General features: G+C 43.0%; 1 protein-coding gene across 1 annotated transcript in view; it reads right to left on the bottom strand.

Moving 5' to 3' along the window:
* The window catches only part of LOC124802718 (transcription factor mef2A-like), a 619,300-nt gene extending 593,588 nt beyond the window's left edge, over positions 1–25,712 (bottom strand). Inside the window, exon 1 of the mRNA XM_047263686.1 lies at positions 25,673–25,712. The gene's annotated coding sequence lies outside the window, so the exon portion shown is untranslated. The remainder of the gene's footprint in view (positions 1–25,672) is intronic.
* Between the last annotated feature and the right edge of the window lie 220 nt (positions 25,713–25,932).

The following is a 25,932-nucleotide window of genomic DNA, read 5'->3' on the forward strand; positions in this document are numbered from 1 at the left end:
TTAATAAACAAAAACGGAAGACTCGTAGGGTCACCATGAGAGATTGTCGTACTAAATACGGTTAAATACAATGAAAAATATATAAATAATTAATAAGAGAATTTAGGCGTTCTGGCGCCTTACAACCGAATGTGTCAACCAATCAGAATGATGTTCAGTACAACTGGCGGACTCTCCCACGGGACCGGTACATACAGTACCATCTGTCGCTTGTACCTCACTCCACTTTTGTACCATATGCAACTTCACGTGTACCAAGCTGTATCAAGGCGAGCTTCTGGCACAATAAAATCTAGCAAAATAAAATACTGGTGGCCACAGCCAGGAATATCACAATCTACATCCCTTTCCTATTCCATTCACGTATGGAGTGCAGGAAGCATGACTGTTTAAATGCCTCTGTGCGTGCTGTAATAATTCTGATCTTGTAGGGTCGTAGTATATTCTTATATTCTTGTAGTATATTCTTAGAGCCATCATTTAAGCCGGCTCCTAGAACTTTAGAAGCAGACTTTCTGTCTATATTCAAGACTCTGCCAGTTCAGTTCTTTTAACATCTTTCTGACGATCTACCGCAAGTCATACAAACTTGTGACAAATCGTGCTGCCCTTCTCTGTATACATTCATAATCCCCTGTCAGTCCTATCTGGTAAAGGTCTCACATGCTTGAGCAATACTCTTGGATGGGTCGCACGAGTGACATGTAAGCAATTTCTTTGTGGACTGATTTCAGTTCCCTAGCATTCTATCAACAAACCAAAGTCTGCTACCTCCTTTACCCATGACTGAGCCTACGTGATCATTTCATTTCATGTCCTTACAAACTGTTACACCCAGGCATTTGAATGAATTTACCGATTGCAGTTGTGACTGACATTATATTCAAGGGATACTACGTGTTTTCATTTTGCGAAGCGCAGAATTTTAAATTTCTGAACATTTGAAGGGAGTTGCCAATCTTTGCACTACTTTGAAATTTTTCAAGTTCTGACTGAATATTTGTGCAGTATCTTTCACACTATACTTCATTACAGATAACTGTATCATCTGCGAAAAATCTTCGTTACTATTAATATTCTCCTCTAGGTCATTAATACATTACATGAATAGCAAGGGACCAAACACCTCGCTTATATCAACTCTTCGGTAAGAATTATATTCTCTTCGTCTTCCAGTAGTCAATCATTGTGTGGCTGTGAGTCAGATTTCTCTCCTCCATCCACCTCCACTGCTATCGTCTTACGGCTAAGAGATTTTGAGAAATCTCCCTGCCAGTTGGCTTGTCGTAACCACGATCAGTCTTGTGTTTTCTTCCAGTGTGATCTCTATTTGTTCCGGATTCGATTTTATCATTGCGACCCATTTGTTTTTGAGACCTTTCCTCTACCTGTCACTAAGAAGATCGTGTTGGTGAGTCTTCCCGGCTTTATGGGAGTCAGGTGTTCATAATAGGCCAGTCGCATTTCCCTTAGACACGTCACGACGTCGTCCTGGTGTTGGAACAGTTGTTCGTTGTTCTATATTCTGTAGATCCTTCCCCTTCTCTTACGGGCCCTAGTATCCTTCTCAGGATCTTCCTTCTCTTTATCTCCAGTTTCCTGAGTGGCACTCGAAGGCATGCAGAACAGAAGGTTTTACTGCCGATTGTTAGAGTCAAAGTTTGAGGTTCTTGGAGAAGCATTTAGACGAATAGATACTTCTGCAGGATTAGTAAGCCCTTTCAAATTACGTGAATCTGGTATCTATGGCTAGTTTCCTCACCCTGCTCTGCAGAGATCCACTCTCCTAGGTATCTGACTGCAGATACTTTCCTTATCGTGGTGACTCCTACTCGAATTGTAGAGGGACTTTCCTTGATATTGGTCGTGAATTAAGTCTTGTGGATGTTGATCTTCAAGCCAGTCTTAACTGATACACTGTAAAGGCTCTGTAGAGTCCAAATAGCCTCCTCTGTATTGTTTTCTAGTAAGATGAAGTCATTGGCAAAAGCTAAACGTGGTTCCTCGAGGTTATCTTTCTTGTACCCAAGCTTCAGTCCAGCTCTTGGTTTAAGCTCGTCCATTCGTTTGTGAAGTCTGTGCGTAAAGGAGACAGTCTCATCCTCTAAACAAAGCTAGTCCAGAGGTATTCCATTAAAAGGTATTCCTTCTTTGTTTCTCAGGTCCTTATTTTGGTGATGTGAAATCTCATCCTACTAACGAGATTATACAGGGTGTACCGTAACTAACAGAGGAAACAGTCACGAATGACGGTGTACGACAATATAACCAGAAAATGTTGCAGTAAAAATGACTCCGAAAGCAAATGGATTTGGAAATGATTTCGAAGGCGTGGTTAGGAGTCGGCACTGATTTCAGTATGAAATACTATCTAGTACAAACGTATTTTAAATGTGAATTTTTCAACGGAGCTTCCATGTAATTGGGCTGAAGCTTCACCTAAATATGGAATAGTACTATTACATACCTTGACTTCCTGTTAGGTCAGTGGTTAGCGTGTCTGACTGCTATACATAGGTCCCGGTACTGCCAAGGATTTTTCATTTGTGGAAGGACTGCAGCCTCATGATCCAATTGAGGAGCTATTTGATTGATAACTAGCGGCTCCAAGGTCTTGGGAGCTAACCACGGCCAAGTGAGCGCTGTGCTGACGGCATGCCCCTCTATACCACATCCGAATGACACCTGGCAGAGGGTGACAAAGTGGCCGGTCAGTACTGAATGTAGACAGAGTTTCAGTTTTAGCTTTTGAATATTAAATACTACGAATGAAGCAGCTGAGTGGGTTATCCAGTAATAATGTATTAACGACCGGTTCTGCTGCGGCGAGAGAACAGGGCGACTTGGGAAGGCGGTGACCCAGCCTCGTGTCCTTTCCCTCCGTCCAGCGATGTCGCAGCAGTTGGCCACTTTCGGTGTCACTTGCCTTGCGTAACACCAACTGCGTCCGTCTTCAGGCGAGCAGTTGTTCCGGTTCTGCATATCGTGACCATCTCGTTTCGTGGGCGACCGTCAGCTCGTTTGCATAGGGGCCTAATACAAGTCACCAACAGGTTTCTCTCGTCCCACTGCCAGAATGCCAAATGCCCACTTGCCATTGACCACAGAATAATGGTTTTCATTATAATTGCAACAATAATCGCTTCGATAGGTGAATTACACTTCTGCGGCTTGAGTGTCTGTTTCACAATTTTTTTTTTAATTCATGCAGCTTCTCGTTTGGCTCATAACTCTGAGAAGACACCATTCCAGAGCTTCCTTTCACTGAAAAATATGAGGTGATTTCTGGGAATCGAACTTGGGACCTATGATCTTTCACCAGAAATCCTAACCGCTTTTTGACCCCTGGCGACGTAAAAAATTTAAGCTTCTACGTCAGTGCAAGCAGAAGATACGGCCATTCAAGTCACATGTTTACCTACTCGCAAACTCTTTCATAAAAATCTGTAGCGTTCTTCACGTTGACCTAGAACGTGAAAATTCGCAAGGTTTCAAAGTACAAGCGAGTGCAAAATCATAAAATTATTGATTTGTGATTATATGACACACAAAAAACGTTGTTTTGTCATTTGTTATGCATCTGTCTGTCTTTCCGTCTGTTGAGACACCTGTTTCTCATGAACGGGTGTATGTATGAAGTTGAAATATACGCTGTCGCATACGCTGTCTACACCCGCGGTAAACAATTTAAGCTCCTACGTCAACGCAGTGAAAAGATAGTTCCATTTATGTCACGTATTTGGATATCTTGCAGGTATCGATACAGATAACAGTCAAAAATGATCGCAATTCTCGATTATCGGGACGAACGAACTTTTATATGCATAATAAAGTTGGTACGGAACCCTCGATTCACCGGTCTCACTCATATTTATATAGATTAGTTTTTTCCTGTTACTGAAGTAACATGGCCAGTGGCCACCCAGACACGGGTCTTTCAGGTGGGGCTTTGACGAGCCTCTGTATGGTTTCTCTTAACAAGTAGACTTGCAGGTCACTAAGTCCCTCCGTACGTGTTATCCAAGCTTGCTTACTCTTGTTAAAACAAGCCATATCGATAGGAAATCTGTGCAGACGTTGGTGCTTCGTGCCTTAACTGGCTCATCGTTCATCGTGTACCTGAAGTTCTGGTAGCGACCGATATTGTACACTATTCGCTTTCAGAAGTGGTTTTGAAGTTTTTACGAAACGCAATCTGTAAAACTAGGTACTCTACAGTCACCAGACCTCCTACCAGTATATTTATTTTTAACAACTGGTTTTTCACTTCCTGCATATTTTTACACTTTCGACGATTTGGTTTAGTATTTCCTGACTGCACAGGTATGACGTGACTCTTGTGAATTCTGTATGTTTCTTGAATTTCTTTTTACGTAGTTGCAACTTGCACAGTTTTTCTTTCACCTGCTCTGTCCTTCAGCAAGACTGAAGCGCCTCACCTTTTCCCCTGTGTTATTCGTCCTGGTCGGGTCGTTGGTCGTCGGTTGACTGGTTGATTGTTGCTGTTGGAATTTTCTAGTTGCCCTAGTCGTCTCAAGCTGTTCAGTTGCGGCTTTGTTTGCAGGTGCCCTCCGATAGACAGCGGAGGCGCACTTATTATATACTAGCTGACCCGGCGAACTCTGTTCCGCCTTAAAGCCAATAAATAATCAGATTTTGGATGTTAAGTTCAATTTTTTATTAGGAAATACAAATAAAAAATTAAGTATTTTAATGATTCTTTATACTTTATGTTTTTTGGTGCATAGCTTCCACTCTTCAATTAAGTACCTTGTAAAACACGACATTTTTTTTTAACAGGCCCAAGAACAAACAACACAGATGGTCTTCCGGCCCGTGAACATGCCACATATAATTGACCATGTGAAAAACATGGATATTCCAGATTTAAACCACAAACTTTCAAGGTTTGGCCTTGTGATTTGTTAATGGTCATGGCGTATGCAAGATGGATCAGAAAGTGAAGTCTTTTAAAGTCAAACGGCATATCGGTTGGGATCATCGGGATCCTCAGAATGAGAACTTCCTCACCTTCGAATTTTCCTTTGAGTATCATCGCGTAAATAGCATTGTTCATCAATTTACTTACCACCAAACGCGTACCGTTGCACAGTTCTGGTTGGTTTAGGTTTCGAAGCATAATTACTACGGAGTCAACTTTTAGGCGTAAATTTAGCGGTGGTAAGCCAGGCACATCCAAGGAGTTAAAAAATTCAATTGGGTGGTTGGTGGCTTCATCTTCATTTGTTACACAGTCAATAGGTTTGAATGAATGCATTTTACCAATGATCTCATTCTGAATTAAGTAGTTTAGGTCATCTACATCTTTATTCTTAGCCGCTAAAAATGCTCGCTCACTCTATCATTCATTACTTTTGTAGTTCTTCTTCAGTTCTTTCATTCGCTATGTTTTGTATACTTCTTGCATTACGGCTTTGTCGAGAAATATTCGATCGTCTTGATCGTGGCATTGTTAATGATAATTCGAAGAAAATAAAATTATTTCTTTAAATTGTTAATTAATGATATATACTGATACTTAACCACAGACATTTAGCTGACATTTGCGTTTTGTTATTCCATGCCAGATGCGTTTTTGTTATACCACGTTTTATAGAGATCGAACGGGATAAAAAGTATCGTATGTCCGTCTCCTGGTTCTAAGCTACCTCTCCACCAATCTTCAGTCAAATCGGTCCAGCCGTTCTTCAGTTATAAATTGTGTAACTAACACGACTTTCTTTTATATATATATATATATATAGATTTGTTACTTTCGGACGCTGATACAGTGAGGCGCCAGTGGGATTCAAAGTTCTCAGTGCTTCTGATAAAGTGTTTATCCTAAGTACTTTTTTTTAGTTTGTACTGAACAATCGCTTTCTCTGAGCCACCAGTCATGACCACGTTATCTTGTCGCTCGTACGCGCTGTGTAATTGTGCAAAGTTCCTTCGTGAGAGATACGGGTGCGGGAAACGATTAAAAGCAGCCACAGATATGTTGTGCTTAAAGTTTTAGAGAATATTTTATACGAAAAAATCGCCACTAGTTACACTATCTGATCAAGAGATATGTACACCCCTATGCAGTGCGGAGCTGACTGCTAGATGCCACGCTAAGTGGACTCGGCAGTATAAAAGAATGCAATGAGTATGGTGTTGTCAGCAGAGAAGCAGTAGCAGTCAAATGGGTCGGTCAGGAGAGCTAACGTGGCCTAGTCAAATGTCACCTGAGTAACATATCCGCCATGGACATTTCAGTCCTTCTAAAGCTGCCCAAGTCGACTGTTGGTGATGTATTTGTGACGTGGAAAAGGGAAGAAATAACTTCAACTAAACCAAGACCAGGATGACCTCGCGTACTGCCGGTCAGGGACAATCGAGTATTGCGGAAGCTGGTTGTAAAAAACCAGCGGAAGGAATCACTCGTGCGTTCCGAAGTGCGGCCGTTGCTCCAGGTCGAACACTGATTGTGACTTCGGAGTTAAAAGTACTGGTGTAAATTGGTCGAGCAGCCCCTCGTAAGCGACACACTTCTGTAGTCAGTGTTAAGCAACGCTTGCAGTGGTGTGACTGGAAACTAGTTACGAATGGTGCTATTGATCAGAGGAGGTGGTTTTCGTGGTTAGGGTGTGGTCCCCTTATTACACTTAAGAAAGCTCCAAATCTGGAAGGATATGAACACATCTCACAGGATTGTCTACCACGTGCGGTAGAAGAATAATTCTTAAATGATGACTGATTGTGTCAGGATGACAGTGCATCCTGTCATAAAGCATCATCTGTGAGGCAGTGGTTTGTGGAGAATAACATTCCTGAAATGAACTTGCCTGCCCAGAGTCCTAAACTGGATGGAGCTGCTTTGAGTTACAACGTCGATTTCATCCCAGACTCCAGCGTCCAACATCAGTCCTTCTCTGGTCTCGGTTCTTGAAGAAGAATAGGCTGCCATTGCTCCACAGACATTCAGACACGTTACTGAGAGTGTCCTCAGATGAGCCGAAGTCGTTATACATGCGACGGGTGGCTACTTCTTACTCTAGCGTCCACTTGTAGGTGTCCAAATACATTTGATCAGATAGTGTACAAGAAGGTCGCCTGATACGGGGTACCCAAAATAAAAATAGCCCGAATTGTGTTTCAGTGTTTCGTGGCACTGAGAGCAAACAGATCATTAGATGAAAGTTTTATAGCTTAAAATGCATTAACTGATGCAAACAATGTTTTGTTGCATAGACACGTGCATACATTACTACACAAAGTGTACACTTTCATGAACTACGGAACCTTCGATACACCAACAAACAGAATTTCCAGCTGACACGCTGTCAAGCTGTAGAAAGGCGAAAAACACGCCGAGCTATACAAGTTAACTTCGACAATTAGTTTAGTTTCAGGTGAACAATCAAAACAAAATTAAAAAATGCGCATTTTATAGTTTTTAGGCATCAATAAATAAGTAATATTTTTACAGAAACAAAAAGAGGCCCACAGAGGATGACACACAGGTGTCGAATATATTTGTGTAAATAGATGAAAAGTTCAATGTGTTTTGCAGAAGGCGGAGTTAAAACCTCAAATCTGATGTACTTGATTTTATACCGTGTTTGTTTTGAGTAGCTGTTACTCTGTAACGAATGATTTGCAACTGTGCCAGTCCAGAGTTGGGACAGGTATGAAAAACACTAGGATGCCTCGCCGCGGACTAGAAGCAAGCAGAGAAAGTCTGGCGGCGGATGGCGCGTGCAGAGTTCCCACCGGCTGCAGCCAGAGGTAAGAATAACGGGAGAGGGTAACGGTAGCGGGCCCACGTGACCTTCAGAGCAGCACCTGCGCAGCCTCCGCTCCGGCCGCGGACCCATCTGTTTGCACCGGTCCGTCCACTACTGTTTACAAACACCGGCACACCTGTCCACAGCCGATCTGCCTCTGCGGAGGCACTCCTAATACACACACTGGACCAGAGACCGACCAGACTGTAAGTAAATGGCAGTTCCTCCTACGACTTTTACCCAGACGCTGGAGTGCCACAAGGAGCGATCCTACCATCGCTGCTCTACTTATTTTACACTGAACTGACAGAAGTCGTGGGACAGCGATATGAATATATATAGAGTGCGGTACTATCGCGTACACAAGGTATGAAAGGGCAGTGCATTAGCGGAGCTGTCATTTGTACTCAGGTGATTCGTATAAAAAGGCTTGCAATGGTCGCACGACGGGAAGTAACATACTTTCGACGCGGAATCGTAGTTGGAGCTAGACGCATGGGACGTTACATTTCGGAGATCGTTAGGGAATTCGATATTGCGAGATCCACAGAGTCAAAATACGCCGAGAATACCAAGTTTCAGGCATTGAGTCTCACCACGGACGACGCAGTGCCCAATGGCTTTCACTTAACGACCGAGAGCAGCGGCACTTGTGTAAAATCGACGGTGCTAACAGACAAGCAACACTGCGTAATGTAACTGCCGAAATCAATGTGGGACGTATGACGAACAGATCCGTAAGACAGTGCGGTGAAATTTGCCGTTAATGGGCTATGACAGCAGTCGACCGACGCGAGTCCATTTGCTAGCAGCACGACATCGCCTTCAGTGCCTTTCCTTAGCTCGCGACCATACCGGTTAGACCCTAGACGACTGGAAATCCGTGGCCTGGTCAGATGAGTCCCGATTTCAGTTTGGTTAGAGCTGATGGCAGGGTTCAAGTGTGGCGCAAAAGCCACGAAACTATGGACCCAATTGTCAAAAAGGCATTGTGCAAGTTGGTGGTGGCTCCATAATAGTGTGGGCTGTGTTTACATGGAAAACTGAACCGATCATTAACTGGAAATCGTTATGTTCGGCTACTTGGAGACCATTTACAGCCATGCATGGACGTCGTGTTCCCAAACGACGTGGAGTTTTTATGGGTGACAATGATCCATGTGACGGGACCACAACTGTTCGTGATTGGTTTGAAGAACATTCTCGAAAATTTGAGCTAATGATTTGGTCAACCAGATCGCACACGTGTACCCCATCGAAAACTTGTGGGACATAATCTAGAGATCAGTTCGTGCACTAAATCCTGCTCATTAATCGTGATTCCACACTCAAGAAACTCGATCAGCAGAGGGCTACTTCAGCCGAAGACGGAGGTCATAATGACCCTAACGTAACTTGTGTCAATAGATTTGAATTTCTTTGACAGGGGAGATGTGGGATGTTTCCACCGTTGGCTTTGCCATTTGTTGTCGTGCTGCTGGAATGCTGTCGGCCGGAGTCATCCTGTAATGCGATAACGGCGGCCACTCACTGCCAATCGGATGAGTGCTACGCTTCTGCATAGCCCGCATATTTTACCATCTGATTTTTATATCTCTGGCGACCTGAAGAAAGATATGCGAGGAAATCAGTTTCAGTCGAACAAAATGTAAAAGTGGGTTGGTTGTCGATCCATCAGTGGCTAACCGTGTTCTGCGAAACAGGAATTGATCGTCTCGTCTGCCAGTGGGATAAATGTCTTAACACAAATGGTGATTAGTTCTAAAAGGAACCATTCCATGGTCCGGTTTTGGCGGGTGTTCTGTTTTCATTTGACTGCCCCTCATATTTATAACCATATTAAAATTGTATTAGGAGACTTAAGTGCACAGCTAGGCAAGGAGAGGATGTACTAGTAAGTCACAGGCCTATACACAGCAAACAAACGCATCAACAAGAATGGGGAACATCTCATACTTTACTGTCAAAATTTTAACTTAAAAATTATGTCAACTCGATTTCAAAAGCCGAAATGAAAACTCACATCATGTAAAACGCCCAAAAGCATATGTGGATAATGTCAAAAGGATCATGTAGGCGTAACAAGCAACAATACAAGCCAAATTCTGAATATGACAGCACGCAAAGGATTCTAGAGTCAGACCATCACTTGCTACAAGTAAAAATTAGGCCAACAGAGAGACCACACAGAAAAAAATTGTAACACCTGGCCCAAAATACTTGAAGATAAAGGCAAACTTATCGAAGAAATTAATCAAAGTTCAATAGAAAATTGGGCAGACCTCACGAAGGCAATTCAGAATGCAATGCGTTGGTGTCTACTTCCTAAGAAACGGAAACACAGATGGTGGAACGCAACTTGTGATAAGACCATTACACGTAGAATCCAGCCCTGGAAGAAGTTTAGCAGTAACAGAACAAAAGAGACAAGAAGATATCCACAAAGTCCAGACACTATCCTCGAAAGGTGTTGGAAAAGTGAAAAAGGATATACGATAAAAACAGACTAAATGAAATCGAGGAAGACTTCAAAAGAAATAACACGAGAAATTTCTAGCGAATTTTCAGGGAAAGTAGAAAGGGTTATCAGCATCCAAATGTTTGCCTCAAAAGAGCAGATGCATCTCTGGAAACAAATACTAACGAAAGCTGCAAAATTCTTAATTTTTTGATAAGCTCCTCAATTACGAGAAGCCTAAAGAAATATTACACTTCACGAAAACAGTACCAAACAGATACAAAGCCGCGTTCGATAACACAGGTATAAGAGGTTATAAAACGAATTACAGCGCCTGAGGTCAGCTAGTAAATTCTGTCCAAAACATTAATCAACACACTAGAACCACAAGCTGATACAACGGTAGCTGATACAACGGTAGCTGAATACTCAGCAGGCTTCAGAAAACGAAGGTCTTGTATTGAATAGATTTTGAACCTGCGAACGCTCCTGAAGGTCAGACAGACCAACAACACTGTAGTCACGTTTGTGGACTTTAAAAAGGCCTACGATTCAATAAACAGGGGCATCCTCTTTGACACATTAGAAGAATATGGAATAGACAGAAAAACTAGGACACTCATGCAACAGACACTTACAGACATCACATTCAAAATAAAATTTAGGGGAAATATCCGACCCATTCGAGTTACATACAGGGGTCAGACAAAGAGATGATCTCTAACCGCTTTTATTCAACAATGGAAAGAAAAATCAAAAGGAATTCAGTTAGAAAACGTGTGCAAACAAAACAATCATAAAATGCCTGGCATTTGCAGATACTCTGGCAATTATCATAACAACAGACAAAATACACTGGAATATTTACATGAAGTCTTTATGAAAACGGAACTACAGATATTATATGAGAAAGCGCAATACGTGGTAAGAAAGAACAACAACGTGTAACAAGATGAACAGTGGATCACTTTTACTCATAAAAGGACATTGTAGAGAAGTGGAGCGAGAGTACATTCTGGGCATGTACGCAAAATACGGAAGGTTAGCAGTGTGGAAAAATTCAAATATCTTGAGGAATATGTACAAATAGGAGGATCAAATAAGGCATGCAACACACAAAGAACATCAAACTTCAGAAAGCATACGAACTGACATGGACGCACTACAATAAAAGAAATGTTTCAAGACAGGCTAAACTCAGACACTACAGTACGGTTGTACTACCGGACGGACTCTACTCATCAAGGACAACCACAATCGGAGCGTCAGGTATCACAGAGACAGAGAAAATAGAAATAAAATCCTCAGAAAAATTTCTGGAGCAGTACACAGAGATGGTATATGGATGAAGATCCCAAAAAGAATTATATGAACACACAGACAGGCTCATAGGCATGATCAGAAAACGCCGACGAATATTCTATAGACCCCGTACAAATAATGAACAATAACAGACTCACAAAGTGGATTTTTGATGCAGCAAACATTTCAATCAAAAAAACGAGTTGGTTTCAACAAATAGAAGAAGACCTGAACAAGCAGGGATTAGTAGAAGAGGAAGGGATTAGTATTGAAATGATAAATGAAAGAGAGAAATTCAGCAAGAAAATCACGAATACAAAATTTAAAGTAAAAGAAAGGAAGAAAACAGGAAAAATGCGGACAGAGGAAAAGGAAACAGGAACACAGCCAAAGAATGAATAAGTTTTGGGAAGATAAATAGAAAAGGTACAAGAAAAAAATGAATAATCATTTAGCATTCAAGTTAACCACTGTCCTAGACGCAAAAATGTGTAATAATAATAATATCATGAAAGTGCTTTTCTAAAAATATGTATCATAAATTAAAATACAAGATGAACTTAAATTTCATTACCACTGGGACATATAGATCCCAATCGAAATACCAGAGGGATACATACGAGATTATTCGTAAGTACTTCTAGGTTTCAAACAATACAAGTCGTACAGAAAAATTACACATACCATTGGACAGAGCATCTCTCCACGGTTCGAATTGTAATACGAGGCGTTGTTGCAGTAAGTGGCAGGCATGTCAGATCATGTAGACAATTCATCCGCTCCGTATTGTCGCATCGAATTAGTGCGCGCCTGCAGGAAGGCAACCCAATGAACAGACCTGCAAAGCGGACTGCTGTCGCGCCTTCGCAGACAAATTGTGTCACTGAATTGTTGGCATGTATTGACGTTTGTCGCATCAGAAACAGTGGCCATGTTAAGCACCTGTAATGTGAGTTCAGAAATTGTTCTATCCTCTGATGTGTGTCTGTTTTCTGTATGTCTTGCTTTTGCATTGGCGTCTTTTGAAACCCCAGAGTTATTTATAATAATCCTGTATGTTCCACCTCTCCCTGCATCGGAAAACCAAACGGCAGGAAATATTTCTTCTCATATTGATACTTTTGACTACGACATTAAGATAAGCATACATTACTGCCTTTCACTCCAAAAAAATGGCAGTGAGAAAACGTGTAACAAGATGAACAGTGGATCACTTTTACTCATAAAAGGACATTGTAGAGAAGTGGAGCGAGAGTACATTCTGGGCATTCGTCTGACTGAGGGCCACCACGAATGCATGAAGTCACAGCAAAACTGACGACGAATTGAAACGCATTCAACCCGACTACGATACCGGTTTCTTAATGGCTGGTCCACCTCGCTCAATAAAGACAAAATTAACCGTTTGAACGTGATCATGCATCTATTTATAAAGGAGCACTTTCCACTTTATGTAAAAAATTACGACGGCGACAGATTTCTAGTACAAAATTAGTGCTTACACAGAAAGAAAGCCCTGCATGTTATGGAGATGCATGCGTATTCCGTTTCCCTTTGCAGTTAAAAATAGAGTTCCGAACAGTACAGTGGTGTTTCCTTTGTTGTTTTTTACCAGACAATACGCCGGTTTTTTTTTCCTTTAAGAATAGGCTCCACTGTCTTCGTGTTCACAGAGAGAATAATTCCATGCGTCGATAAAGCCGCTAATCAACCTACATTTCTTTTTTCCCGGACGACTGCATATCCGCCTTAACCGTAACTACTTCAAGAACCTTCAACCAGTGGTTTGGCAAATGAGTACAACAATTTTTTGCTCTCTTAAAAATGATATATTTGTTATATCGTTTTCTACCATTTAGACAGCTACATGTAGACAGAGTATTACAAACAGTATTCTGTACTTGGACAGGTGGTAGCATGGACGTAAGAACTATGAGCAGTACATCTTCGTTACTGTGAAAAACAGCTCCTCTTCTGAACAAATGCTCGTAACTCTTAAGGTATACATTTTAGAGCCAAAGTTTATTCGAAATTTTTTCCATCTTTTCGTCCATACTACCAGCAATCAAAATATGGAATATTTTTTTAACGTCCTACATAGCATTTACAGCCACAAACTGCTTCTGTGGTTATATTTCTTATCTGTACTTACACACTTCGCTAGGCAAAGCCTGAGATGGTCACAAAGTTATGCTTCGTATGCTCTGATTCACTTCCTGCACAGTACAACCTCTTGTTTAATACATTTCGTGCACAGGTGGAACTAGATAAGGTTTTTCAATTACATGCCACCAGTCTCGCTTTCTCAGACCTATGTTTTGTCACTGTGATACGAATTCACTGGTTACCATCCAAATATCGACAGAATGCGGCGACAACGTAAATAAAATGTTTTTAAAAGTAGTCTTTAGGTGGCGTGTTAATGTAGCACGGAACACAAAGCAGAGTGACATCAATGATTACGAACGACTTACAGCATACGCGGTGTGGTACGCAATCTATACGTGTGGATATATTGGAAATGGTATACTCCCCGAGTTGTGTAAGGGTCAGACGTATTTATTTTTTATGGGATGGCGGGAACCCAATCTCAGCGCACTCCCACTTTGTGTGTTTCCCGTTACAGTATATATGGAAACATACATTTGATATTTATTGGCCTTGCTTCCTTCTCGATGAAACCACAAAATATTACACTTGTTCTGTCCCAAACTGTAAATGAAAAAAGCGACTGCTGCCGAATTAACCTTTAGGATTCTTTCAAATAGCATTCTACTGCAGTTCTTTCTACAGTTTACACATGTGCAGTGATAAGTGCAACTAGCTAATTTCTTATCATTAATGCACTTAAATGCGTTAGTACACGTGGTTAAATGCAAAACTTCAGTTTAAACGCGTCTGGTTATTGCTGTTCGCACTGCAACCGAGTCTTCAGATCGATAGCGCCCCCAGGAGGGTCTTTTCATTAGCTGAAAGAGCTTCGTACCGTAACTTCCTGCTTATGTAAGTAAGGGCAAAAGAAGTAGGTCTTAATGACACGGAAAACAGATCGTCTCTTTTTGCATCCTGCTTGCTGACCACATGGCAAGAGAAAAACTCTTTCTGTACAAGGCGTATGCTAATTAATAGCGAGAACCAACGCTGGTTAAAGTATACGGCGGCAGAAGCAGAAAAGTTCCAGTAAACGTGTCTGCAGCGAGCCGTTTGTGACTAGTTAGTATACACGTATTTCAAATGTAAAGTTTTCGATTAAGTCCCCATCTAATTCTGAATACTGCGATCTTGTATTCTGCGACTCAGAAGTTGTCAATTTTATACATAGTTAGGTGCAGGCTTCAGTTCCAACAATCAGTGCACAGATACGTGTACATTGTGAGTGCCTCTCTTGGGCTGTCCAGTTGAGGAAAAGAAAAGGAAGGAAGATTAGTGTTTGATTATCCGAAACGGAGCACAAGCTCGGAGTATGTGAAGGATGGGGAAGGAAATCAGTCGTGCCCTTTCAAAGGGAACTTTCTGGTATTTGCCTGGAGCGATTTACACAAATCTCGGAAAATGTAAATCTGGATGGCCGCCCGCGGATTTGAACCGTCGTCCTCCCGCATGCGAGTCCATTGTGCTAACCTCTGGGCTACCTCTCTCGGCTCCAGCTAACGTGTTACTGCGGAACAGATTTAAGGACATATGGCTGTGCAAAAATTAGTCTGATTTTGTAGTTTCACTTCCTAGTATTTTAGTATCCACTTCTTCTTTAAGCAGATTATCTGACGATGGCTTTAATTTTAGTCGAAAACAAAGTAGAAACAATCATTCATCACGTCATCCTGGGTGCTCCTCACTGGACTTTAAAAATGTGTGTGTCATCCGTGAGCGTCTAACACCGCCCGTGTAAATTGACAGATGTCACCCTGTCGTATCCAATCCCATTCTTTCACGAGGACTCTTAAGAATTCTTGGGGAGTCTGTGGCGGAACAGGACGACCACGAACACGTCTGTTAAGCTTGCTTCACACAAGCTCGATGGAGTTTAGGTCGGTACTCACCGCTGGCCACTCCATTACTTCAGTGTCCATGCTCCGCGAAACATCCCTGGTGATGCGCAGTCACATGGACCCTGGTATTATCGCGCTTGAGAAGAAATTCACGGCCATCAATGTATGCTGTAGCCACACATGATCCAACAGGACGTAGTGTTTGGCGGTAAGGCGACCGTGGGCAATGCAAGATCAATACGGCTGTGAAAACTGATGCCTTCGCGCATCATCAGAGAATCTTGGCTTTCCTGGAAAACATTTGGCAGATATCGCTCGCCACTGGTTCTCCACGCACGAAAACGATCATCATCTTGCGCCAGAGGAAAGCTGGAATTCGTCTGTGAATAACATATTTCACCAGTGAAAAAATTGCCAGTTCACATGGGAAAGGCAAAACTTAAGGCAAGCTGGGAGATGTTGTCTGTCAAGCAACAAGACGCCTGGGTCGTAAGGTCCTTTCTTGGAACCTGTTCATTACAGTCTGATCGGACACAGCGGCTCCAGTGGTCCTTCTGAGATCGTCTCTGAGTGCTCTGGCGGCAGCCATACGACTCCCCTCAGCAGAAATAGCCAGATACCAGTCTTCACATGGGTTAGTAATGCGTCGGCGACCTTGTCTATATTGCCTTGTGTACTGACCTGTCTCCCTACAGCGTGCATGACAGACACACATTGGCATCTCGAGCAACACGATGGAAAATCAATTATTCTGGGATCAAACAAACTGCCGCTGCAACTTAGACTATAGCAAGACTGTAGCAAGCTTTCCACAAATTACAACTGCAGTCTGTGTACCTCACTAGAGAACAGTGGGATGCTAGTACTCAATTTCGTCTGCGGGGTCACCTTATGCTGCAATACATGACACAGCTGATAGGTCGCGAATGACTTAAATTGTTTCATACACTGCATGTGAAGATCAAGCTCTGCAAGAAGACCACAGCCACAGTCTGTACCAAATCAGATTTAACATACCGGATATTAATACAGGTGTCGCCCGAATTCTTTTGAGCAGTTTACACAAAACTAAGAATTATCGGCTACACCATTGTGTGTCAGTCAGAAAAGTGATCTCAGCAAACACACATTTCAAAAGACTTTACTGGGAAAAAAATTCGCTGGGCAATCTTACGAACGAAAAAGAAGTATCGTTTTACCTCTTCTGTCAGTTCTGAAATAATGTGGAAGTACCTTACTGACATGCTAAACATGCTTTTAACTCTATTGGCTGTGTAACAACAGTTCTCGTAGTCTAATGACCATTACGGCTCGATGTACACGAGCCATTTATTACCTCAAATTCGCAGTGTCATTTCCTCGCGCGTTAAAGCAGTACTCATGAAACAATAGAGCCACGCACACTACGGCAGTGAAGCAGCGTATTCGCCGCGAAGACGGGCCAGAGAAATGTGCCTTGCAACGATCCCGCCCATCGCCGTGATACAGTCGTTGCGGGAGACATGGGTGGAGCAAATGTATTCGCAACACGAGCAACATCTGCCGTCAGCCTGCCACGGATGCAGCGGGTTTGGATGTGTAAATGTTTATCGAAGAGATAAAGAATTGATCCCAAATATCAACGTCTGTATGACTACTGGGCAATCCACACGCGTCGAGCCTCTGTAACACCATTAGTCCACCGTTCCACTCTCGAACAGTGATCGATAAAAACGAACACTGAACTCTTTCCGCGAAAGCTACGATTTCTCTTGTTTTGTTACAATGGTCATGCAGAAGTTAAAATACTTTCGCATTCGAAGAAGATACATCTCGCAAGCAGTACCACGATCATATTAAGAAGAGAGCCACATGGTTTTAAGCGTGTGAAACTTTTTTTTTTGGGGGGGGGGGGGAATTTTTCTGCGATATCAGTAGACCTACATCAAGGTGACGAAAGTTATGGGATACCTCGTAATATCGTGTCGGACCTCCTTTTGTCCGACGTAGTGCAGCAACTCGACATGGAATGGACTCAACAAGTCGTCGTAAGAACCTTGCAGAAATATTGAGCATGCTGGCCCTACAGCCGTCCATAATTGTGGAAGTGTTGCTGGTGCGGGCTTTTGTGCACTAACTGGCCTCTCAACTGTCCCATGAATGTTCGGTGGGATGTATGTTGGGCGATCTGGGTGGCCAAATTATTTGCTCGGAGAGTTCAGAATGTTCTTCAAACCAATCGCGATCGACTGTGACCTGGTGGCATGGCGCATTGTCAGCTACAAAAATTGCATCGTTGTATGGGAATATGAAGGCCACGAATACTATAAATGTCCTCCAAGTAGCCGAACATTCGTTGCAGTCAACAAATCGGTTCACCTGGACCAGAAGACCCAGTCCATTCCATGTAAACACAGCCCACACCATTATGGAGCCTCCACCAGCTCGCACAGTGCCTTGTTGACAACATGGGTCCACGGCTACGTGGGGTCCACGTACACTCGACCATACAAGTAGCCCTTACCAACTGAAATAGGGATTCATCTGACCATGCCACGGTTTTCCAGTCGCCTCGGGTCAAGCTGATAAGGTCACGAGCCCAGGAGAGATGCTGCAGGCGATGTCGTGCTTTTACCAAAGCCACTCGCGTCTGCCGTCTGCTGCCCATAAACCCCGGACTTCTCCGCACTGTCCTAAGGGATACGTTCGTCGTACGTCCCACATTTATTTCTGCGGTTATTTCATGCAATGTTGCTTGTCTGTTAGCACTGACAACTCTAAGTAAACGCCGCTGTTCTCAATAGTGAAGTGAAGGTCGTCGATCACTGCATCTTCATTGGTGAGAGGTAATGCCTGAAACTCTTGATATTGTGGATCTCGGAATATTGAATTCCCTAACGATTTCAGAAATGCAATGTCCGATGCGTCTAGCTACAACTACCATTCCGCGTTCGAAGTCTTAATTTCCGTCGTGCACCCATAATCACGTCGGGAACGTTCTCACATGAATCACCTGAGTACAAATGACAGCTCCACTGCCCTTTTATATCCTGCGCTCACGATACTACCGCAATCTGTTTATCGCTGTTCCCCGACTTATCACCTCACCGTACACCACTGTTAAACTATATTGATTGTATTCTAGAGCTGGCCTTTTTGATCTAAGGCGGTCATTCAAAAACTGGAAAAGCCCTAACCAGCAAATACATTGCTCCCTGGCCACAGCCCTTTCATACGAATGTACAAATCTTCGATCACTGATAACAGTTTAAAATATATTCTGCTGTTCAGCCATTTCAGTGATATCTGTGATTTACTGAACAGCAGCCACGCTACCCGCATTCTTCTGCCTACGACCATACTGGTTACCCTCCAATCTAGTACTGCTGCGCGCTGCAACATCGCATTATGTAAACTGAGCCGACATCCGACACTGCGAGCATGGGCAATTGTGACTCGCTCGTGTGCCTCCAGCCTTATCCAACGATCAGATGTTCATACATAAGTTCCTCGTGACTAGTTGTAGCCGCGAATGCTTGGTTTAACCGCAGTTTTACCACTAGAAGCGGATAAAGGAAGAGAAAAAAAACAGGGAGTCAGGGAATCTGTTCTTTCGTCTGCACAGTAGACCCAGCTTCTGATACCGGCGTGGCAGATGCGGTTACTCCTGCATAACCGGCCCTCTGGGGATCGCTTGATCGCTTGCAGCGCCACTCGACCCCGCGGCCGTTCACTTAAACACGGCTGTAAACAAACGCGGCGGATAGTGGTATAACACCGCGCTGCGTTGACACGCAGCACACGCCGCTCTACTGTTTGGCGTTTGCGACGCCAACGTAACAACTGCCTATTGCCGCTCCGTCAGAAAGTAGCCCCGCTGCTACCATCGAGCAACTAGTAAAGCGGAATCGATTTTTATTAACTTTATCAATTTTTTTTAATTTTTTGTCCTTCACACTTATAGACTATTATCTGCAAGGCCAAAACAGGCAGTACAACACGCAGCCCATGTGCAATAAAAATATGTATACTAATTATTACTACACTACTGGCCATTAAAATTGCTACACTAAGAAGAAATGCAGATGATAAACGGGTATTCATTGGACAAATACATTACACTAGAACTGACATGTAATTACATTTTCATGCAGTTTGGGTGCATAGATCCTGAGAAATCAGTACCCAGAACAACCACCTCTGACCGTAATAACGGCCTTGATACGCCTGGGCATTGAGTCAAACAGAGCTTGGATGGCGTGTACAGGTACAGCTGCCCGTGCAGCTTCAACACGATACCACAGTTCATCAAGAGTAGTGACTGGCGTATTGTGCCGAGCCAGTTGCTCGGCCACCATTGACCAGACGTTTTCAATTGGTGACAGATCTGGAGAATATGCTGGCTAGGACAGCAGTCGAACATTTTCTGTATCCAGAATGGCCCGTACATGACCTGCAACAAGCGGTCGTGCATTATCCTGCTGAAATGTAAGGTTTCGCAGGGATCGAATGAAGGGTAGCGACACAGAAGCCAACAGGCAGTTTGTGGGCAGCATAACGTTAAGATTAGCGTTTTGTGCTGAAATTCTGGGGCAGTTTCATTTGGGCCATTCGGTTCCGGCATTTTACAAACAACGTCTTAGCAACTAGTCACGTTTACGTCAGTGTATTACTCTATTACTAGCTTTTTTAAAGACATATATTGTTTTCACACGAAATTAATTTCAAACACATTTTCTATGGACATATATTACTTATATGATTATGAGGCATTTATTCATTCATTATCGTTAAGCAGTTTGTTCGCTTTAGCAAAGGTTCTCAACATGTATGTTTCATCATGTGATTTTACTGAACCTTTCATGCAAATCAGATTAGACCTCTTTACTAGTACTGAAATACTTTTCATTTACTTTTCTGAAGTACAAACACTGTGCTATGACAGTTACTTACATTAGTGTATACTATTTTAATGTCATTTATATGGCCTAACAAATGAACTGTTTGGATAGGTTAACGCGTGATGACCTGAAGCTTTTATCTACGGGAGAAATAAAAAATACTGCGCCGCCATGAGCATGCTTTGATGCTTTTCTGCGCTTTCGGGACAGTGTTCTAAAACCTCCACGCTCAAGATTCTCTTGAAACACTGCAGGACTGTAGTTTTGTCTTCGTAGTCGCTAAAAGTGTTGAAACGGCAACATTCAGTAATGTTTCCTACTGCATGTTAACGTATTCATATTCTTCGATGTATTTACCTAGTCACACACGTTAAACTCGACCACAGCACAACTAAAATCGACAGAAACGACTGCTCGAAGCTTTTAACAATTGTAGGAACAGGTTTTGCAGCGAAGCTTGACGTTAATGCTCAATTTAAAATAACAGAGATTTTACTTGATTTCCAGAAATATTCAGTCACAAAATCCTGAAGTCAAAATGTAAATGGCAACTGATAAAGCTTTTCGCAGGTAGGGAAAGAGAAGCTACAAGGTATAAGCTAGATGTTATTTTTCTACACGCTGGAATACAAAAAAAGTATTCAGCTATTATTCTTGTTGTCCTTTGAGAACTTTGAAGCATCCTGGATCCTGTCGACACCAGGAGGAAACCCTTAAACATAGACGGCAGTAGAAACTACGACTCAATAATCCACAGACAACAGTCCTGACGATGAAGAGACAGAGACGCAACCAAATATTTACGACTGGGAAGATAAAGCCGTTTACGACAACCTCCGCAATATAGCGCATCTACCGATTTAACGATGCACCTAGACGCTTCCGGAAACACATCGCATTTTATGACTCACTCAATGAGAAGTTCATATTTTGGAAGGTATACGTCATAGAGGTAGTTATTAATGTAACCTTATACACAGTAGACTCCTATCAATGTTGCCACCGACTATGTTCGACGTCAACTCGCAATAGCCTCTCAAAGGCGTCATGTGGCATCACTAGCCGTGGATGGTGTAGAAATAGTATCGGAGGGTCACGGAAAACAATGCAGTCGTTGTCTTAAGGCGGAAATAGAGCGACTTACCTGAGGTCCAAAAGATCAGGATCATTGGCTTTCGGGCCAACGGTGAAAGCACTTCCGAAATGGCTAAGCCCAAGCTGTTCGCGTGCCGCCGTGGTTAAAGTGTCGAGAACTGGCACTGAGGGATGAGTGGTTCATCGTGGTCCGTACACGACAGGGATGAACGACGGCTGTGGAGATACGTACGGGCGGATACACGTGTTGCTGTTGAACAACTAACCGCCCAAATGAATTCAGGTTCTACCAACAGTAACTCCAAGGTTCAGCAAAAGTTGTTGTGTAAGTCTCTGCAGCACGCGCCTAATTCGTGCACCCATGCTGACTGCTGTTTATCGGCAACTAAGGCTGGAATCTGCACGCCAGAGCCGCAACTGGGCAACGAGGACGCGTTATGGCCTGGGGGAATGTTTTCGTAGCATCCCCAGGGTAATCGCGTCATTCTGGAAGACACAGTGAATCCAACACAAGTATGCATCTACCCTTGGGGACAATGGCCACACATATAGACAGATGTCACACATCTCGCAGTATACTTGTACGTGCGTGATTCGAAGAGCATCAGGACGTGTTTACCATACTCCCTGGTAACCAAACTCTCCGCATTTAAATCCAGTCGAGAATCTGTGGGGCGACATCGATCGGGACGTCTGTATCATGGACCTCCAAATGAGAAACCTAGCGCAGGTGGCCACAGCACTGGAGTCGGCATGGCTACACACCCCTGTCGGTACCTTCCAGAGCCTCACTGACTCACTTGCTGCGCGTCCCGCACCGGTCTGCACTGCTAAACGTGGTTATTTAGGCTTTTGACAGATGGTCGTATTATTGCCACTGCATATCAATTACAAATTTATCTAACATCTACAAAACATAAAAGACGGCAGATCTTGTGGAGCATGCTTAGAATAGTTTTGTGTAGGAAGTGTACTGCGTATTCATTGCTGCCAATTTTCATTTATACTCTCTTCAGTGTGAAATATAGCAGTATAGCAGATGTTAAGATCTTGAAAACGTCAGAGTTTGTTCCACGCAAGCAGCAGGAAGAATAATACATTGGTTCTCTTCAACAGTCGCTCATGTTATTGCTCGTCCTTGCTGAAGGGCACCATCATGCCACAGGACTTGTCATCACGGCTGGAAAAAATCGACGTCTCATCGTTACCTCAGCTACAATATTTGTAAGCTTGTTGAGGCACATTTTCTGAGCGTTTTAGTATAAGGGATCCGGAATCCCTGATGGCTCGTTATGGGAGCGTTTCCTTTGATTTCTTACTCCATCTTTCTACCTGTATTACACTCAGAATATGAGTACAACAATGAAAATGTCAACGGTATGCGCTGTGTGTCTTCTTTGGGAACAAACTTGGTCGAATCACTCGAGGTACCAGCTGTTGACAACAGTAATGGCTACTTTAATCTTGGCCTCCAATCTTGGATTCAGTACCGCTCGGTTCTATCTCGAGTTTGTTTTCTCGGCAGTGTTAGTTATACTTCAGCAGTGGTACACAGCAGTATGGACAGGTTTACTGATGGAGAGTTGTCCGACACCTCCTCTTCTGTGGGTTTACTGAATGAAATGGAAGGGCGGCGTGGCGACGTTACACTGAGCCGTTCCGGCTGTGACGGCAATCACATCACAGCACTTTTGCATTACTATGTGTTGATTGTTGTACATTTTGGTGACAGCACATTACAATCTTTTCAACTGTTGTAATGCAATTTTTGTACAAGGGCTGTGATGGTATTTTCGTAGAAGCAGTGGTAATTAGTGTAACGAAGCGAAAAAACCGAAAGTTTTTACTCTGTAACGAGCAGTGGATCTCTTATACCAAAATACTTAATAAATATCCCTAAAAAAATCTCCGAAATTTTGTCAGTAGGTTGGGTTTCACGATCACCCTGTATACAGTATGTAATTCAAACGTACTTAGCCTGGCGTTTGAAAACTGGTAACAGCTCCATTTTATATAATCCCATTATCAATTTCATAACATAGTTTGGAAGCACAAGATCGCATTATAAATTTTATAACATAGTTTCGGAGTACGTAATCCCATTATCAATTTGCATAAGTAAGGGAAACACAAATCATTATTTCACACACTAACATACATGCGACGGAAATCTGGCTGTATTGCCCATGCCGTATTACGTATCTGAAAAGTACTATGCCATTACGCACAATCAGAACATGAAAGCAACGAACATGCACTGCCAAACTTCTGCGACCCTCCTTTATACGTGACATGATATGAAGTTCGTAATTACTGGTGGAGACGAAGAGTGTCACAGAGTTCTGTTTACTGACTAACGAAAGTCAACTGTCATACACCTACCAAAAAAAAAAAAAAAAAAAATGGTTCAAATGGCTCTGAGCACTATGGGACTCAACTGCTGTGGTCATAAGTCCCCTAGAACTTAGAACTACTTAAACCTAACTAACCTAAAGACATCACACACATCCATGCCCGAGGCAGGATTCGAACCTGCGACCGTAGCGGTCGCGCGGTTCCAGACTGTAGCGCCCAGAACCGCTCGGCCACTCCGGCCGGCCACCTACCAAAGGTTGTAATATCTTACTACGTGTATATCAGTGTTTACCATAGAGTATAAATGTTAATGGAGTGAGCATACGGATGTGCAGAACGAGAATTCTGTCGGCAACGTCTCCTGCAGCTCAAGTCACATGATTTTGGGACGGCGCATTTTTGCCCGTACAGCGCTTAGCGTATTTTAAGTGTTACTACTTCACTGCTATAGATAAATCACCTTCAGAAGTATCGCGGAACTTTGTATGCTCGTTTTACTGGCATCATAGTTTGGTACTAGGAACTGAAGTTGGCTTAAAAATGTGACGAGCAATGGTGCTGTGCCTTTACGCCACAGTATCATAGCTCAAGTTTTGCTACCGTATTTTCGGTAACGGGAAAAGAAGTGACAGCCACTGATACATTTTTTACGTTTTCTTTTGCACTTATTCATACTGTCGAACCTCTGTTCTAATTAATTACGTTACAATGACACTGTAGACGACGTTGAAGTGTCACGAAGAAACGAAGCATTTCGAAGTATGAAATTGTTACAGTAAATATGGTAAACGATTTGCTCCATCTGCGTGTCCATTATTATTTTCAAAAAATGGTTCAAATGGCTCTAAGCACTATGGGACTTAGCATCTGTGGTCATCAGTCCCCTAGCACTTAGAACTACTTAAACCTAATTAACCTAAGGACGTCACACACATCCATGCCCGAAGCAGGATTCGAACCTGCGACCGTAGCAGCAGCGTGGTTCCGGATTGAAGCGCCTAGAACCGCTCGGCCACAGCAGCGGGCTATTATTTTCAATTTTTCTTTATTTAACCCTCTGCTTTTTATAAACAAGTAAAATATCTATAACTTTTTTTTCGCCCTCTCATCAGGGAAGTATAAGCATACACTACGCACAAAAAAAAAGATCAGTGTTCGAATTTTGGAATAACGCAAGAAGTGACAACCAACAATACAACAAGGCGAATAAATATAATCAAGTTTCGATATTATGGAACATTGTAGACAAGCACCGTCGTCCCAAAATCACCTGACTAGCCCGCTTTCATGTTGAGAACATGCGCAGCAGACTATGCTCGCTCCATAGGTACACATACTCTTTGGTGCTTACCAACGATACAGTTGTCGACTCAAAGACACTTAAACGTCTTCATGTCTATGTCACACCAAAACCTAAAATGTTTCCATCTTTTGAGATTTTACACAACATAATATTGACTGAAGTATGGTTGCATATACGCAAATCTTGGCAACCAAATTAATTCTCATGCCCAACCCTTGAACCACGTTCCAAAATTTGATCACTACTTAGATTATAAATCACAAATTAGGAACCTAAAAACATAATTACTACTAAGGAGGTTAGGTTGGTCGCTGCCTTTCAGAAGAACATTGCTGAACCGGACCTAGAAATGTCCATTGGACACTTCTGTCGTTTCGTTTCACACGTCGAATCGTTCATTTCAGAAAGTGCAAAATAGGTAACAAACGCACGATGTAAATTTACTACAAAGTAACAGCGAAAAAAGATAAACACTGACCGACTAGTTTTGATGCAGCGTATCGTTGCATGGTACTCACCAGGAGGCGTGGTGGGAGGCTGAGTGGGAGCGGGAGGAGGCGGTGGGGGCGGGGGCGGATGCGTGGGCGGCGGCGGCGTGGCCAGCGCTTCTGGGTGCGGGGGCGGCGGGGCTGGCTGCGAGGCGGCGCCGTCAGACTCCGGGATGGCCGGCAGCTGCTCCAGCGCCGAGGACGCGGGCAGTGACTCAGACTTCCTGCAAGGCAGCACCAAGACACCGGTCAGAGGAGAAGTTACACACTGTACTGGCCAGGGCCGTGTT

Source organism: Schistocerca piceifrons, chromosome 6, assembly GCF_021461385.2.
Source record: "Schistocerca piceifrons isolate TAMUIC-IGC-003096 chromosome 6, iqSchPice1.1, whole genome shotgun sequence".
Taxonomy (NCBI): domain Eukaryota; kingdom Metazoa; phylum Arthropoda; class Insecta; order Orthoptera; family Acrididae; genus Schistocerca; species Schistocerca piceifrons.